Source organism: Bos grunniens, chromosome 5 (assembly GCF_055505025.1).
Source record: "Bos grunniens cultivar Pamir isolate PY7600 chromosome 5, Bosgru_T2T1.0, whole genome shotgun sequence".
In the NCBI taxonomy this organism is placed as follows: Eukaryota; Metazoa; Chordata; class Mammalia; order Artiodactyla; family Bovidae; genus Bos; species Bos grunniens.
This window is the reverse complement of record NC_141169.1, coordinates 57,374,767-57,394,212: the sequence shown is the minus strand read 5'-3', so window position 1 is coordinate 57,394,212 and position 19,446 is coordinate 57,374,767. Positions and strand designations below refer to the sequence as shown.

General features: G+C 42.9%; 1 pseudogene; it reads right to left on the bottom strand.

Annotated features, from left to right (window-relative positions):
• Positions 1 to 908: 908 nt before the first annotated feature.
• The window catches only part of LOC147372019 (retinol dehydrogenase 16-like), a 28,867-nt pseudogene continuing 10,329 nt past the window's right edge, over positions 909 to 19,446 (bottom strand).

Below are 19,446 nucleotides of genomic sequence, written 5' to 3'. Positions count from 1 at the left end.
CGGCCCCTGTGTAGGCTCAGCAAGGAGGGTCATGAGGTTTAACATCTCAAACTCTCTACAAGCTGAAGAGGATTCCTGAGGGTTAGTCCCAAGGTCCTGAACACATGCCTTCAAGTTATAAAGCGAATCAATGATTATTTAATTTCAGTTGGTCTGATATGTCTGGCATTCTGTGTGTTGTGTATGTGTGTGTGTAAATAACAATATGAAAACTGGAGTCTTCAGATCAAGCATGAAGTTCTAGGCCTGCATCTGAGTAAGGGACATGGAGTGACGTGAGGGCCTGACACCACAGCCTTGAAGGACTCAGAGACTCTTGAGAATCTCCTGATCATGCTGACTCTTCAGAATTCCCCTGTCTGACACCAAGCACTCAGAACTCAGACACTTCAAACCTATCCTCTCTCTGCTGTCCTCCCCTAGTAATGCCCTGGCCATCTCTCCTCTAGGAACATCACCCTGCCTGTGGACACAACTCCTACACATTTAGAAGCGACCTCTCACTGAAGCCCCAGAGTCTCTTGCCCACAGCTGTGATGCAGTAGCTCCCTTGATTAGTTACTTCATGGGAATCCCTGCCCCCACCATCACCACAGGGCTCCTGGAACCTGTATGTAGCAGTTAAGTACACAGAAGGACTGCACACTCAAATCATTTCAGTTCCAATTCTGCCTCCAAAACTGTGTGACTGTGGGCCCTCATGCAGGCAGGAGTATGTTCAATCGAACTCCTTAGTCCTAGACCCAACTGGACACCAAATAGATAAAAAGTTTCTTCCCAGTGAAAGACCTACACAGAGCAAGAGAGAGAGACTTGGAAGGAACAGTTTCCAGAGAGAGGAAACCCCTGAAGAACAGTGCCCTGCAAGCACAGAAGCAGGAGGACAGAGAGGACATCTATTCAGGCCATTACCTGAGGGAGTCTGAGAAGGTCTCCACACTGTACTTGAACATGAAGTAGCTTCCAAGGTTCACCCATCCCATGACACTGGAGACATTGACCACATGGCCCCCTCACCTTCCACACCAGGGGCAGCAGACTCAGGATCACCTCCATCACCCCCTAATAGGTCTACATACAGAATCTTCATGAAGTATCAGCCACCCATTCGGTGGGGTGGATGTGGAGTTGCCGGCATTACTCACCAGACCCCAGAGTCCTGGGAAGATTGAGGGTGAGAGGGCAACAGTGTGCTGGGCCCAGGAAACAGAACCCAGCTGTGATGCCAAATTCCTTCCAACTCAGGGAGGACTTAGGACAGAGGTTGCAGGGGGAATGGCTGGAACAGAGACCACCATGATCCAGCTGGTTTGGGGAGCATTAGACCCTGGACCCTGTGAGCAGTGGGAGGACAGAAGGTGTGCCTCCCTCTTGACTCAGTTTTCACAGCACAGCCCACTGCCTGGTGACAAGAAACTAGCACCCCAGGGTTGATGAAAGCAAGGATGGACAAAATGAAATAAGATGGATCCATAGTCAGGAAGTCAGTGTGAGAAACTTCATAGTCCCCATTGTCTTCCTGGACATTATAAATATCCCATTACATATTCAGATTCTCAAACAGCTTCAGGATGATGGCCCTGGGCTTGAAATACTCTCATCAACACTAAACTACATTCCTGAAGGAATCTGAGGAATTCCTTCAAGGGGTAGTGTTTCAGAGGGAGGCAGACATGCCTGTATTAACCACCATCACCCAAACTGGAATTTACACTTTGCACTAGGAAAGTCCACCCTCCCTCCAACCATAGGAAGCCAGTCAGTCCCCAGTTCCCTCCCTCAAGTGCTGATCAGTCCCCTCCATTCACAGGTTGCCCAGCTTCATGGAAACCTGTCTAGGAGAAACAAAGATGAATACCAAGAATTTAAAGATGTACCAAATAACAGAACTCAGGGCAGAAGAGCAGGGTCAGGGAAGTTGGGTACAGGGTGTCAGAATTATTAACACACATAATTAGTCCCTCCGATGCTCAGCAACAAGTCTGCCCTTGTAGGAATGTTCATCTTCCAGCCATATTTGACCAAATATCAATTTAATATACATGACTAGAGAGTAAGGAATTGGATAGAAAGAAGTTTTCCAAGACATCATTTATGTTGAATACAGTGAATAAAATGTGGGAAGCTATTATATTCACACCATGAGTATTTTTTACTAAGTAGTGCTGTTCTAAAGAATACAATATTTTCCATTTATAGAAGAGCTAATGCCTATCCTTCTAAAACTCTTTCAAAAAACTGCAGAGGAAGGAACACTTCCAAACTCCTTCTATGAGGCCACCATCACCCTGACACCAAAACCAGACAAAGATAACAACAATAAAATAGAAAACTACAGGCCAATTAATATCAATGATGAACATAGATGCAAAAATCGTCAACAAAATTTTAGCTAACAGAATTTAGCAACACATCAAAAAGCTCATACACCATGATCAAGTTGGGTTTATTCCAGGGATACAAGAATTCTTCAATATATGCAAATCAATCAATGTGATACACTATATTCACAAATTGAAAGATAATGTTGTAGCCACTAGTTCCAGGAAACAAACTCACTCAGAAGGACAATGCAGATAGTGGAGTGCAGTTTATTACACCGGCGGGCCCAAGGCAAAGTCTCCTCTTAGCCAAGGACCCTGATTAGTTTTTGTAAAAACCTTATATACCCTGAGGGTACATGCTCAAACCCACCTCCCCAAATTCTCTGAAACTAGTCTGAACAAAGGAAAAGGAAGATACAATCAAAGTTAACCCTTAATTCGTACGCCTTAAGCCTAGGTAGTTAACAGTGGACAATTATCAATAGGCCTGTGGTCATACCCCAATAAGCATAATAGAATTTATGGTTCTATCCTGTTACACAGATAATTAGAGTATTCTTTTAGGCGCCGGAGAGTCTAGGTATGAGCCCTGGGACTCTTCCATGGGGGCTGGGGGGGTGTCTGGTTTTCCAGCTGGTATGTTGTTTCCATAGATACTGGGCATATAGGTCAAAGTCCACAGTCTGGCCCAAGATGGAGTCCTGCTTTCAAGATGGAGCCTGTTCTGTCTCTTTCCTCCTTCATTCCCCACTCCTGATGCTCTTAACTCATAGTATGAGCATCACTCATAGGGATATATTGCACCCTGGCTCTCTGACTGCCAATTTGGGAGAACGACACCAACCTTTGGGTTACAAAGTTCATAATACCTTGTAAAATGCAGGGTCCACAAAGCATTTCTATCAAGGCAACTGTAACAATGGTAAATATAGTTTCCTGCCAATTACCCTTCACCCAAGATAGGACTGAAGCCCAGAAAGGAATGTTTTCATTTGACATTTCTTTTAGCTGGTTTTTCACGTCATCTAAAGCAGCTGATACATTGCCAGATAAGTCAGGAATATATACACAACATTCAACTTTAATTATAGCACATGTCCCTCCTTGAGCGGCTGTGAGCATGTCCAAAGCCATTCTATTTTGAATTACTGCTTTTCTCATTTGGATTTGTTCTTCATTTAAGGCTTGGATGGCTTTAGCACCATCTAGGAGGGCCTGTTTTCTGAAACTAGTCAAGGCCTCTACTTTATTTTAGTTATTTATTTTTTAATGTTAATTGGAGGCTAATTACTTTACAATATTGTGATGCTTTTTGCCATACATTGACATGAATCAACCATGGGTGTACATGTGTTCCCCATCCAGACCCTCTCTCCCACATCCCTCCCCATCCCATCTCTCAGGGTCATCCCAGCGCACCAGCCCTGAGCACCCTGCCTCATGCATCAAACCTGGACTGGCGATCTATTTCACATATGATAATATACATGTTTCAATGCTATTCTCTCAAATCATCCCACCCTCGCCTTCTCCCACAGAGTCCAACAGTCTGTTCTTTACATCTGTATTTCTTCTGCTGTCTTGCATATAGGGTTATCGTTACCATCTTTCTAAATTCCATATATATGCTTTAATAAACTGTATTGCTGTTTTTCTTTCTGACTTACTTCACTCTGTATAATAGGCTCCAGTTTCATCCACCTCATTAGAACTGATTCAAATGCATTCTTTTTAATGGCTGAGTAATATTCCATTGTGTATATGTACCACAGCTTTCTTATCCATTCGTTTGCTGATGGACATCTAGGTTGCTTCCGTGTCCTGGCTATTGTAAACAGTGCTGTGATGAACATTGGGGTGCATGTGTCTCTTTCAATTCTGGTTTCCTTGGTGTGTATGCCCAGCAGTGGGATTTGCTGGGTTGTATGGCAGTTTTATTTCCAGCTTTTTAAGGAATCTCCACACTGTTCTCCATAGTAGCTGTACTAGTTTGCATTCCCACCAACAGTGTAAGAGGGTTCCTTTTTCTCCACACCCTCTCCAGCATTTATTGTTTTTAGACTTTTTGATAGCAGCCATTCTGACCAGTGTGAGATGGTACCTCATTGTTGTTTTGATTTGCATTTCTCTGATAATGAGTGATGTTGAGCATCTTTTCATGTGTTTGTTAGCCATCTGTATGTTTTCTTTGGAGAAATGTCTGTTTAGTTCTTTGGCCCATTTTTTGATTGGGTCGTTTATTTTTCTGGAATTGAGCTGCAGGAGCTGCTTGTATATTTTTGAGATTAATCCTTTGTCAGTTGCTTCATTTGCTATTATTTTCTCCCATTCTGAAGGCTGTTTTTTCACCTTGCTTATAGTTTCCTTCGTTGTGCAAAAGCTTTGAAGTTTAATTAGGTCTCATTTGTTTAATTTTGCTTTTATTTCCATTACTCTGGGAGGTGGGTCATAGAAGATCCTGCTGTGATTTATGTCAGAGTGTTTTGCCTATGTTTTCCTCTAGGAGTTTTATAGTTTCTGGTCGTACGTTTAAATCTTTAATCCATTTTGAGTTTATTTTTGTGTATGGTGTTAGAAAGTGTTCTAGTTTCATTCTTTTACAGTTGACCAGTTTTCCCATAAATACTTGTTAAAGAGATTGTCTTTTCTCCATTGTATATTCTTGCCTCCTTTGTCAAAGATAAGGTGTCCATAGGTGCATGGATTTATCTCTGGGCTTTCTATTTTGTTCCATTGGGACGACAGAGGATGAGATGGTTGGATGGCATCACCGACTCAATGGACATGAGTTTGGGTAGACTCTGGGAGTTGGCGATGGACAGGGAGGGTTGGCGTGCTGCGGTTCATGGGGTTGAAAAGAGTCGGACACGACTGAGCAACTGAACTGAACTGAACTGAACTGATCTATGTTTCTGTCTTTGTGCCAGTACCATACTGTCTTGATGACTGTTGCTATGTAGTATAGCCTGAAGTCAGGCAGGTTTATTCCTCCAGTTCCATTCTTCTTTCTCAAGATTGCTTTGGCTATTCGAGGTTTTTTGTAATTTCATACAAATTGTGAAATTATTTGTTCTAATTCTCTGAAAAATACCCTTGGTAGCTTGGTAGGGATTGCATTGAATCTATAGATTGCTTTGGGTAGTATACTCATTTTCACTATATTGATTCTTCCGATCCATGAACATGATATATTTCTCCATCTATTTGTGTCATCTTTGATTTCTTTCATCAGTGTTTTATAGTTTTCTATATTTAGGTCTTTTGTTTCTTTGGATAGATTTATTCCTAAGTATTTTATTCTTTTCTTTGCAATGGTGAATAGAATTGTTTCCTTAATTTCTCTTTCTGTCTTCTTATTGTTAGTATATAGGACTGCAAGGGATTTCTTGTTAATTTTAATTTTATACCTTGTTAATTTTATATCCTGCAACTTTACTGTATTCATTAATTAGCTCTAAGTAATTTTCTGGTGGAGTCTTTAGGGTTTTCTATGTAGAGAATAATGTCATCTGCAAACAGTGAGAGTTTAACTTCTTTTCCAATCTGGATTCCTTTTATTTCTTTTTCTGCTCTGATTGCTGTGGCCAAAACTTCCAAAACTATGTTGAATAGTAGTAGTGAGAGTGTGCACCCTTGTCTTGATCCTGACTTTAGGGGAAATGCTTTCAATTTTTCACCATTGAGGATAATGTTTGCTATGGGTTTGTCATATATGGCTTTTATTACGTTGAGGTATGTTCCTTCTATGTCTGCTTTCTGGAAGGTTTTTATCATAAATGGATGTTGGATTTTGTCAAAGGCTTTCTCTGTATTTATTGAGATAATCATATGGTTTTTATCTTTCAGTTTGTTAATGTGGTGTATTACATTGATTGATTTGCAGATATTGAAGAATCCTTGCATCCCTAGGATAAAGCCCACTTGGTCATAATGTATGATCTTTTCAATATGTTGTTGGATTCTGATTGATAGAATTTTGTTAAGGATTTTTGCATCTATATTCATCAGTGATATTGGCCTGTAGGTTTTGTGTGTGTGTGTGTGTGGCATCTTTGTCAGGTTTTGGTATTAGGGTGCTGGTGGCCTCATAGAATGAGTTTGGAAGTTTACCTTCCTCTGCAATTTTCTGGAAGAGTTTGTGTAGGATAGGTGTTAGCTCTTCTCTAAATTTTTGGTAGAATTCAGCTGTGAAGCCGTCTGGTCCTGGGCTTTTGTTTGTTGGAAGATTTCTGATTATGGTTTCAATTTCTGTGCATGTGATGGGTCTGTTAAGATTTTCTATTTATTCCTGGTTCAGTTTTGGAAAGTTATACTTTTCTAAGAATTTGACCTTTTCTTCCAAGTTGTCCATTTTATTGGCATATAATTGCTGATAGTAGTCTCTTATGATCCTTTGTATTTCTGTGTTGTCTGTTGTGATCTCTCCATTTTCATTTCTAATTTTGTTGATTTGACTCTTCTCCCTTTGTTTCTTGATGAGTCTGGCTAATGGTTTGTCTATTTTATTTATCTTCTCAAAGAACCAGCTTTTAGCTTTGTTGATTTTTGCTATGGTCTGTTTTGTTTCTTTTGCATTTATTTCTGCCCTAATTTTTGTGTTTTCTTTCCTTCTACTAACCCTGGGATTCTTCATTTCTTCCTTTTGTAGTTACTTTAGGTGTAGAGTTAGGTTATTTATTTGATTTCTCTCTTGTTTCTTGAGGTAGGCTTGTATTGCTATGAACTTTCTCCTTAGCACTCTTTTATTGAATCCCATAGGTTTTGGGTTGTTGTGTTTTCATTTTCATTCATTTCTATGCATATTTTGATTTCTTTTTTTATTTCTTCTGTGATTTGCTGGTTATTCAGAAGTGTGTTGTTTAGCTTTCATATGTTTGTATTTTTCTCCCTGTAGTTGACATCTAATCTTACCGCATTGTGATCAGAAAAGATGCTTGAGATGATTTCGATTTTTTTGAATTTACCAAGGCTAGATTTATGGCCCAGGATGTAATCTATCCTGGAGAAGGTTCTGTGTCCACTTGAGAAAAAGGTGAAATTCATTGTTTTGGAGTGAAATGTCCTATAGATATCAGTTAGATCTAATTGGTCCATTGTATCATTTAAAGTTTGTGTTTCCTTGCTAATTTTCTGTTTAGTTGATCTATACATAGTTGTGAGTGGAGTATTAAAGCCTCCCACTATTATTGTGTTACTGTTAATTTCCCCTTTCATATTTGTTAGCATTTGCCTTACATATTTGGAGAAGGCGATGGCACCCCACTCCAGTACTCTTGCCTGGAAAATCCCACGGACGGAGGAGCCTGGTAGGCTGCAGTCCATTGGGTCGTGAAGAGTCGGACACGACTGAGCGACTTTGTTTTCACTTTTCACTTTCATGCATTGGAGAAGGAAATGGCAACCCACTCCAGTGTTCTTGCCTGGAGAATCCCAGGACGGAGGAGCCTGGTGGGCTGCCGTCTATTGGGTTGCACAGAGTCAGACACAACTGAGGCGACTTAGCAGCAGCAGCAGCCTTACATACTGTGGTGCTCCTATGTTGGGTGCATATATATTTATAATTGTTATATCTTCTTGGATTGATCCTTTGATCATTGTTTAGTGTCCTTCTTTGTCTCTTTTCACGGCCTATATTTCAAAGCCTGTTTTATCTGATATGAGCTTTGCTCCTCCTGCTTTCTTTTGGTCTCCATTTGCATGAAATATCTTTTTCCAGTCCTTCGCTTTCAGTCTGTATGTGTCACTAGGTTTGAGGTGGATCTCTTGTAGACAGCATATATAGGGGTCTTTTTTTTTTTTTTTAATCTATTCAGCCAGTCTTTGTCTTTTGGTTGGGGCATTCAACCCATTTACATTTAAGGTAATTATTGATAAGTATGATCCCATTGCCATTTACTTTATTGTTTTGGGTTCACGTTTATAATCCTTTTCTATGTTTCCTGTCTAGAGAAGATCCTTTAGCATTTGTTGTAGAGCTGGTTTGGTGGTGCTAATTTCTCTGAGCTTTTGCCTGTCTGTAAAGCTTTTGATTTCTCCTTCGTATTTGAATGAGATCCTTGCTTGGTACAGTAATCTGGGATGTAGGTTTTTCTCTTTTATCACTTTAAATATGTCCTTCCATTCCCTTCTGGCTTGAAGAGTTTCTATTGAACTATCAGCTGTTATCCTTATGGGGATCCCCTTGTGGGTTAATTGTTGTTTTTCCCTTGCTGCTTTTAGTATTTGTTCTTTGTGTTTGATCTTTGTTAATTTGATTAATACGTGTCTTGGGGTGTTTCACCTTGGGTTTATCCTGTTTGGGACTCTCTGGGTTTCTTGGACTTGGGTGGCTATTTTCTTTCCCATTTTAGGGACGTTTTCAACTATTATCTCCTCAAGAATTTTCTCATGGCCTTTCTTTTTGTCTTCTTCTTCTGGGATTCCTATGATTCGAATGTGGGGGCATTTGACATTGTCCCAGAGGTCTCTGAGATTGTCCTCATTTCTTTTAATTCTTTTTTCTTTTTTCCTCTCTGTTTCATTTATTTACACCATTCTATCTTCTACCTCACTTATCCTATCTTCTGCCTCAGTTATTCTACTGTTGGTTCCTCCCGAGTGCTTTTGATCTCAGCTATTGTATTATTCCTTATTGATTGACTCTTTCTTATTTCTTCTAGGTCCTTGTTAAACTTTTCTTGCATCTTCTCAATCCTTGTCTCCAGACTATTTATCTGTAACTCCATTTTGTTTTCAAAATTTTGGATCATTTTTACTATCATTATTCTTTATTCTTTTTCAGTTAGATGCCCTATCTCCTCCTCTTTTGTTTGGTTTGGTTTGGTGGGCTTTTATCATGTTTATTTACCTGCTGAATATTTCTCTGCCTTTTCATCTTGTTTAGGTTGCTGTGTTTGGGGTGGCCTTTCTGTATGCTGGAAGTTTGTGGTTCCTCTTTGTTGTGGAGGTTCCTCCCTTTGGGTGGGGTTGGATGAGTGGCTTGTCAAGGTTTCCTGGTTAGGGAAGTTTTGGTCGGTGTTCTGGTGGGTGGAGCTGGATCTCTTCTCTCTGGAGTGCAATGAAGTGTCCAGCAGTGAGTTTTAAGGTGTCTATGGGTTTGGTGTGACTTTTGGCCGCCTGTATTTTTGTGCTCAGGGTTATGTTCCTGCTTTGTTGGAGAATTAGTTTGGTATGCCTTGGTTTGAAACTTGTTGGCTCTTGGGTGGAGCTTGTTTCAGTGTAGGTATGAAGGCTTTTGGATGAGCTTTTGTCGTAATGGTCCAGGGAATTAGGAGATTTCTGGTGATCTCAATTTTTGGCTTTAGACCTCCTGCCTCTGGCTTTCAGTCCTATTCTTGTAGTATCCTCAAGACTTCTCCATCCACACAGCACTGATGACAAAACATCTAGGTTAATGGTGAAAAGATTCTCCACAGTGAGGGACACCCAGAGAGGTTCTTGGAGTTACATGAAGACAAGAAGAGGGAGGTGGGAGACAGAGGTGACCAGGAGGAGAAGAGGGGGAATCAAAAGGGGAGAGTGCAGTCTAGCCAGTAATCAATTTCCTTTTTGCTCTCCACATTCTGGAACACTCAGAGAGGTCCACAGAGTTCCATAGACAAGAGAAAAGGGAGGAAGGAGATAGAGGTAACCAGGAGGAGAGGAGGGGGAGACAAAAGGAGAGAGGCCAATCTGGCCTGTGATCAGTTCCCTAAGTTTTCTCCACAGCCTGAAATACCCAAAGAGATTCACAAAGTAGGGAAGAGAAGGGGGAGGGAGGAAATAGAGGTGACCTGGGGGAGAAAAAAAAAGTCAAAAGTTGAGAGAGCAATCAAGCCAGTAATCACACTCCTAAGTAAAAATGGGTACTGAAGATTGAATTCTTAAAGGTACAAAATTGATAAAAAATACCAAAAAGCAAAGATTAAAAATCTAGAGTAGAGCTTAGACTCTCAAAAATACAATATTAAAAAAACAAAACAAAATTGCAAAAAGCATACAAAAAATATGAAACTTGCTTTAAAAATAGGATATTTCCCCCCCAAGGTAATAGGTTTTAAAAATGAAAATTAAAGGATTAATAAAGAACTTAAAAATAAAAAAATTAAAAAGAAATTAAAAATGATAATAGTAAAATATATCTAGTAATTTCTCTGGAGACGTTGAAGGCAGTGAACGGTCAGTTCAGTTTCAAATAGCTCCTTGTTCCACCTTATACATCTTCTCAAGGTCTATAGGTCCTTTCCAATGTAGTCAGTGTTAACCACAGGGTTTCTGGCACAATAAGCATGGGCGGCTGCGACCGGCTCACTGAGCACGGCTGAGAGGATAGCTACCCCACGTCCGAGGTCGGGGCAGCAGCTGAGAGTGCCAGGCTGCGACGGCGCAGGAAGGGCTGAGAGAGCTACCCAAGTCCGAGGTCAAGGGCAGCAGCCAAGAGGAGCCACCCCACGCCTGATGCCAGGGGCGGTGGCCGGGAGGACCAGCCCCACATCCAAAGAGTGGTGGCTGTGTGGGCGCAGGAGGGCCTAGAGGAGCTATCCCACGTTGAAGGTCAGGAAGGGCAGCGGTGAGGAGATACCCCTCGTCCAAAGTAAGGAGCAGTGGGGGCCCTTTGCTGGAGCAGCCGTGAAGAGATACCCCACGCCCACGGTAAGAGAAACCCAAGTAAGACAGTAGGTGTTGCCAGAAGGCATCAGAGGGCAGACACATTGAAACCATACTCACAGAAAACTAGTCAATCTAATCACACTAGGACCACAATCTTGTCTAACTCAATGAAACTAAGCCATGCCCGTGGGGCAACCCAAGACGGGCAGGTCATGGTGAGAGATATGACAGAATGTGGTCCACTGGAGAAGGGAATGGCAAACCACTTCAGTATTCTTGCCTTGAGAACCCCATGAATGGTGTGAAAAGGCAAAATGATAGGATACTGAAAGAGGAACTCCCCAGGTCAGTAGGTGCCCAATATGCTACTGGAGATCAGTGGAGAAATAGCTCCAGAAAGAGTGAAGGGATGGAGCCAAAGCAAAAACAATACCCAGCTGTGGATGTGACTGGTGATAGAAGCAAGGTCCGATGCTGTAAAGAGCAATATTGCATAGGAACCTGAAATGTCAGGTCCATGAATCAAGGCAAATTGGAAGTGGTCAAACAAGAGATGGCAAGAGTGAATGTCGACATTCTAGGAATCAGCGAACTAAAATGGACTGGAATGGGTGAATTTAACTCAGATGACCATTATATCTACTACTGCGGACAGGAATCCCTCAGAAGAAATGGAGTAGCCATCACGGTCAAAAAAGAGTCTGAAATGCAGTACTTGGATGCAAACTCAAAAGCGACAGAATGATCTCTGTTCGTTTCCAAGGCAAACCATTCAATATCACAGTAATCCAAGTCTATGCCCCAACCAGTAATGCTGAAGAAGCTGAAGTTGAACGGTTCTATGAAGACCTACAAGAGCTTTTAGAACTAACACCCAAAAAAAGATGTCCTTTTCATTATAGGGGACTGGAATGCAAAAGTAGGAAGTCAAGAAACACCTGGAGTAACAGGCAAATTTGGCCTTGGAATATGGAATGAAGGAAGGCAAAGACTAATAGAGTTTTGCCAAGAAAATGCACTGGTCATAGCAAACACCCTCTTCCAACAACACAAGAGATGACTACACATCGACATCACCAGATGGTCAACACCAAAATCAGATTGATTATATTCTTTGCAGCCAAATATGGAGAAGTTTTACACAGTCAACAAAAACGAGACCAGGAGCTGACTGTGGCTCACATCATGACCTCCTTATTGCCAAATTCAGACTTAAATTGAAGAAAGTAGGGAAAACCACTAGACCGTTCAGGTATGACCTAAATCAAATCCCTTATGATTATACACTGGAAGTGAGAAATAGATTTAAGGGCCCAGATCTGATAGATAGAGTGCCTGATGAACTATGGACAGAGGTTCGTGACATTGTACAGTAGACAGGGATCAAGACCATCCCCATGGAAAAGAAATGCAAAAAAGCAAAATAGCTTTCTGGGGAGGCCTTACAAATAGCTGTGAAAAGAAGTGAAGCTAAAAGCAAAGGAGAAAAGGAAAGATATAAACATCTGAATGCAGAGTTCCAAAGAATAGCAAGAAGAAATAAGAAAGCCTTCCTCAGCGATCAATGCAAAGAAATAGAGGAAAACAAAAGAATGGGAAAGACTAGAGATCTCTTCAAGAAAATGAGAGATACCAAGGGAACATTTCATGCAAAGATGGGCTCGATAAAGGACAGAAATGGTATGGACCTAACAGAAGCAGAAGATATTAAGAAGAGGTGGCAAGAATACACAGAAGAACTGTACAAAAAAGATCTTCATGACCAAGATAATCACGATGGTGTGATCACTCATCTAGAGCCAGACATCCTGGAATGTGAAGTCAAGTGGGCCTTAGAAAGCATCACTACGAACAAAGCTAGTGGAGATGATGGAATTCCAGTTGAGCTATTTCAAATCCTGAAAGATGATGCTGTGAAAGTGCTGCACTCAATATGCCAGCAAATTTGGAAAACTCAGCAGTGGCCACAGGACTGGAAAAGGTCAGTTTTCATTCCAATCCTAAAGAAAGGCAATGCCAAAGAATGCTCCAACTACCGCACAATTGCACTCATCTCACACGCTAGTAAAATAATGCTCAAAATTCTCCAAGCCAGGCTTCAGCAATACGTGAACCGTGAACTTCCTGATGTTCAAGCTGGTTTTAGAATAGGCAGAGGAACCAGAGATCAAATTGCCAACATCCGTTGGATCACAGAAAAAACAAGAGAGTTCCAGAAAAACATCTATTTCTGCTTTATTGACTATGCCAAAGCCTTTGACTGTGTGGATCACAATAAACTGTGAAAAATTCTGAAAGAGAATAGAATATTAGACCACCTGACTTGCCACTTGAGAAACCTATATGAAGGTCAGGAAGCAACAGTTAGAACTGGACATGGAACAACAGACTGGTTCCAAATAGGAAAAGGAGTACGTCAAGGCTGTATATTGTCACCCTGCTTATTTAACTTATATGCAGAGTACATCATGAGAAACGCTGGGCTGGAAGAAGCACAAGCTGGAATCAAGATTGCTGGGAGAAATATCAATAACCTCAGATATGCAGATGACACCACCCTTATGGCAGAAAGTGAAGAGGAACTAAAAAGCCTCTTGATGAAAGTGAAAGTGGAGAGTGAAACAGTTGACTTAAAGCTCAACGTTCAGAAAACGAAGATCATGGCATCCGGTCCCATCACTTCATGGAAAATAGATGGGGAAACAGTGAAAACAGTGTCAGACTTTATTTTTCTGGGCTCCAAAATCACAGCAGATGGTGAGTGCAGCCATGAAATTAAAAGACGCTTACTCCTTGGAAGGAAAGTTATGACCAACCTAGATAGCATATTCAAAAGCAGAGACATTACTTTGCCAACAAAGGTCCGTCTAGTCAAGGCTATGGTTTTTCTAGTGGTCATGTATGGATGTGAGAGTTGGACTGTGAAGAAGGCTGAGGGCCGAAGAATTGATGCTTTTGAACTGTGGTGTTGGAGAAGACTCTTGAGAGTCCCTTGGACTGCAAGGAGATCCAACCAGTCCATTCTGAAGGAGATCAGCCCTGGGATTTCTTTGGAAGGAATGATGCTAAAGCTGAAACTCCAGTACTTTGGCCACCTCACGCAAAGAGTTGACTCATTGGAAAAGACTCTGATGCTGGGAGGGATTGGGGGCAGGAGGAGAAGGGGACGACAGAGGATGAGATGGCTGGATGGCATCACTGACTCGATGGGCGTGAGTCTGAGTAAACTCCGGGAGTTGGTGATGGACAGGGTGGCCTGGCGCGCTGCGTTTCCTGGGGTCGCAAAGAGTCGGTCACGACTGAGCGACTGAACCGAACGGAACTGAATCTGTTGCACCTGTCACTTCCCGAGCCGTTCCCTCTTCTTTGTTTATTTTGGCGTCCTCTGTTTGCAAGTCTTTAGTATCTAACTTCCACCCTGACACAAGGGGGCGAAGATGGTCATTTATTTAGGCTCACTTGTTCAATTTTGCTGCGGGGAGGGAGGAACACTGCATAGAAATATCACTGGCATGTGCGGGGAGTGCTTGCAGTGTCTGGGTCACACTGGGCTTGCCCCTACTCACGGTGTGTGTGCTTTCCCGTTCTACACTGCTTAGGCTTTGGGTTGTTCTGCCAGGAACTGTCTGAGGCAGGCCCTGGGTTGTGGGCATTTCCCAGATCTACGCTGCTCAGGTTCTGGTTCTCAGGCACTCCAAAGGCACAGACTCAGTTGGGCCCACGTTTTGTGCCCTTCCGAGGTCCGAGCAGCTCAGGTGACCAGGTGTTTGGCGAGCCCACACTCCCCAGGTGTGGTGCTCCCCATCCCAGCCGCTCGGTTTCCTGGGTGTGCAGCTGCATCTCAGGTGTGCCTTGTGTCTCTTCTAGGGAGCTGATCTCTGGCTGCGACCCTCCTGATGGATGTTAACCATCCAGGATCCCAGGAAAACTTGGTTAGCGACTGAGAGCCTGCTGGCAGTTTGGTAGGGATGCCATCTCTGGGGCCGAGTTTGCCCCCTTTCCTTCCTGCTCTGGATGGCGCCTGCCTGCCTCCCTGCCTCTGGTGGGGGATGGGCTGGTCTGCAGCCAGCTACCTCTCCTTTGGCATTTGCTCAGTCCTTTGTTCTGTGGTTGGGCTGGCAGTGCCTTAGGTTAGAGCTTTTCGCAGGAAAGTTCTCTATCTCTTTCCTCTCCCCGCCCCTCTGGCTATCCCACAGTTTGGGTTGCTGTCTCATGTTAGCTCCCTCAGATTGCCCTCAGGGCATTCAGGCCCCATCCTTACCCTAAGCAGTGCAGCCCACACCTGACTGTTCAGCCCCCGCTTGCTGGTGGCAGAGGCGAGCGTCTGGGCTACTTCTCCACTAGGACTGTAGTTGGACCCATAATCTGTGGGTTTTATTTATTTATTTTTTCCTCCCGGTTATGTTGCCCTTTGGAGATTCCAAAACTCCCCAGAGACCCGCTGATGAGACGGTCTCCTGGTGTTTGGAAACTTTTCTTTTAAGATTCCCTCCCCGGGATGGTTCTCCATCCCTAACTCTTTTGTCTCTCTTTTTATCTTTTATCTTTTGTCTTACTTCCTTTCAAAGACAATGGGATGCCTTTCTGGGTGCCTGGTGTCCTCCGCCAGCATTCAGAAGTTGTTTTGTGGTATTTGCTCAGCGTTCAAATGATCTTTTGATGAATTTGTTGGGGAGAAAGTGGTCTCCCCGTCCTATTTCTCCGCCATCTTAGGGCCATCTCTCAAGGCCTCTACTTTAATCATAATATCTGTTGTCCTTATAGAAGGTACGAATAAGGCAGCAATATACCAACCATACAAGAGTTGACTCATTGGAAAACACTCTTATGCTGGGAGGGATTGGGGGCTGGAGGAGAAGGGGACGACAGAGGATGAGATGCTGGATGGCCTCACCGACTTGACGGACATGAGTTTGAGTGAACTCCTGGAGTTGGTGATGGACAGGGAGGCCTGGCGTGCTGCAATTCATGGGGTCGCAAAGAGTCAGACACGACTGAGCAACTGAACTGAACTGACCTGAAGTGATACCATACCATACTATTGAAACACAGACTTGTCCACCTAGCATGTAAATAAGGTAGATTTACCAGGGCTTGTTGTAGGTTCCCTTGGTATCTCTAATTTTCTTGAAGAGATCTCTAGTCTTTCCCATTCTTTTGTTTTCCTCTATTTCTTTGCATTGATCGCTGAGGAAGGCTTTCTTATCTCTTCTTGCTATTCTTTGGAACTCTGCATTCAGATGCTTATATCTTTCCTCTTCTCCCTTGCTTTTCACTTCACTTCTTTTCACAGCTATTTGTAAGGCCTCCCCAGACAGCCATTTTGCTTTTTTGCATTTCTTTTCCATGGGATGGTCTTGATCCCTGTCTCCTGTACAATGTCACGAGCCTCCGTCCATAGTTCATCAGGCACTCTATCTATCAGATCTAGGCCCTTAAATCTATTTCTCACTTCCAGTGTATAATCATAAGGGATTTGATTTAGGTCATACCTGAACGGTCTAGTGGTTTTCCCTACTTTCTTCAATTTCAGTATGAATTTGGCAGTAAGGAGTTCATGATGTGAGCCACAGTCAGCTCCTGGTCTTGTTTTTGTTGACTGTATGGGGCTTCTCCATCTTTGGCTGCAAAGAATATAATCAATCTGATTTTGGTGTTGACCATCTGGTGATGTCCATGTGTAGAGTCTTCTCTTGCGTTGTTGGAAGAGGGTGTTTGCTATGACCAGTGCATTTTCTTGTCACTGAACAACAGAATGGGAAAGACTAGAGATCTCTTCAAGAAAATTAGAGATACCAAGGGAACATTTCATGCAAAGATGGGCTCGATAAAGGACAGAAATGGTATGGACCTAACAGAAGCAGAAGATATTAAGAAGAGATGGCAAGAATACACAGAAGAACTGTACAAAAAAAGATCTTCAGGACCAAGATAATCACGATGGTGTGATCACTGACCTAGAGCCAGACATCCTGGAATGTGAAGTCAAGTGGGCCTTAGAAAGCATCACTACAGACAAAGCTAGTGGAGGTGATGGAATTCCAGTTGAGCTATTTCAATCCTGAAAGATGATGCTGTGAAAGTGCTGCACTCAATATGCCAGCAAATTTGGAAAACTCAGCAGTGGCCACAGGACTGAAAAGGTCAGTTTTCATTCCAATCCTAAAGAAAGGCAATGCCAAAGAATGCTCCAACTACCGCACAATTGCACTCATCTCACACGCTAGTAAAGTAATGCTCAAAATTCTCCAGGCCGGGCTTCAGCAATATGTGAACTGTGAACTTCCAGATGTTCAAGCTGGTTTTAGAAAAGGCAGAGGAACCAGAGATCAAATTGCCAACATCCGCTGGATCATCAAAAAAGCAAGAGAGTTCCAGAAAAACATCTATTTCTGCTTTATTGACTATGCCAAAGCCTTTGACTGTGTGGATCACAATAAACTGTGGAAAATTCTTCAAGAGATGGGAATACCAGACCACCTGACCTGCCTCTTGAGAAACCTGTATGCAGGTCAGGAAGCAACAGTTAGAACTGGACATGGAACAACAGACTTGTTCCAAATAGGAAAAGGAGTACATCAAGGCTGTATATTGTCACCCTGCTTATTTAACTTATATGCAGAGTACATCATGAGAAACGTTAGACTGGAAGAAGCACAAGCTAGAATCAAGATTGCTGGGAGAAATATCAATCACCTCAGATATGCAGATGACACCACCCTTATGGCAGAAAGTGAAGAGGAACTAAAAAGCCTCATGATGAAGGTGAAAGAGGAGAGTGAAAAAGTTGGCTTAAAACTCAACATTCAGAAAACAAAGATCATGGCATCTGGTCCCATCACTTCGTGGGAAATAGATGGGGAAACAGTGAAAACAGTGTCAGACTTTATTTTTCTGGGCTCCAAAATCACAGCAGATGGTGAGTGCAGCCATGAAATTAAAAGACGCTTACTCCTTGGAAGGAAAGTTATGACCAACCTAGATAGCATATTCAAAAGCAGAGACATTACTTTGCCAACAAAAATCTGTCTAATCAAGGCTATGGTTTTTCTAGTGGTCATGTATGGATGTGAGAGTTGGACTGTGAAGAAGGCTGAGTGCCGAAGAATTGATGCTTTTGAACTGTGGTGTTGGAGAAGACTCTTGAGAGTCCCTTGGACTGCAAGGAGATCCAACCAGTCCATTCTGAAGGAGATCAGCCCTGGGATTTCTTTGGAAGGAATGATGCTAAAGCTGAAACTCCAGTACTTTGGCCACCTCATGCGAAGAGTTGACTCATTAGAAAAGACTCTGATGCTTGGAGGGATTGGGGGCAGAAGGAGTAGGGGACGACAGAGAATGAGATGGCTGGATGGCATCACCGACTCGATGATGATGTTTCATGATGTTTCATGATGATGATGATGTCAAACATGAGTTTGAGTGAACCCTGGGAGTTGGTGATGGACAGGGAGGCCTGGCGTGCTGTGATTCATGGGGTCGCAAAGAGTCAGACACAACTGAGCGACCGAACTGAACTGAATTGTTGTAGCTTAGGCTTTATTCTGCCATGGGCAGAAGTGAATCCCAGTGTGCAGCGGCCTACCCAGCCGATTGGTAACCAAGGCCAAAGGTTAGGCCCACAAAGCCATTGGGTTCCCTTGAATGCCATCCTGAGAAGGCAATGGCACCCCATCCAGTATTCTTGCCTGGAGAGTCCATGGACAGAGGAGCCTGGTGGGCTGCAGTCCATGGGGTCACTTGAGAGTCAGACACGACTGAGTGTCTTCACTTTCACTTTTCACTTTCATGCATTGAAGAAGGAAATGGCAACCCACTCCAGGATTCTTGCCTGGAGAATCCCAGGGACGGGGGAGCCTGGTGGGCTGCCGTCTATGGGGTCGCACAGAGTCGGACACGACTGAAGCGATGCAGAAGCAGCAGCAACAGCAGGATGCCATCCAGTGGATTCCAGGGTCATATTTCCAATCAGAGCCTGGCCAATGGATGGACTGATTGGGGTAGTATGTGACCTCAAATGTTCATTTACATTTTTCAGGGGATAGGTACCCCATATATTTTAGTTCTTTTGGGTCTAATGAATGTCACCAAATCCTACCTTTTGTTCTTTTTGTTCCCAGCATATAGCAGTGGGAGTAATTAATTGACCCTTTTCTGGAGTCATCCAGAAATATTCATCCCAGACTTGGTAGAATTGTTCAACAAACTACAGACCTGTCCTCCTTTGCTGGTCAGGGAGCTTTTTTCCTTTTGTTCTTTAAATATGAGGTATAGGCTTTTGTTACTCCTATGAAACTGGTGTTTACATCAAATGTAACCCCATGACAGGAGTCTATTGACTGTAGGTATGGCTTACACCAAGAGAGCAGGGAGAGATTATGATTGACAAGAGAAAGGAAAGTCTGTTTTTATCATCCCAGAAAAGAGCAGAGTGGTTTAAAATCTCCTTGACAGAGCAGGGACACCCACCAAGGAAGTCCATCCATCACAGACAGAGGCATAGCCCCACATACCCAGCAGTTGGAGGTGTTGT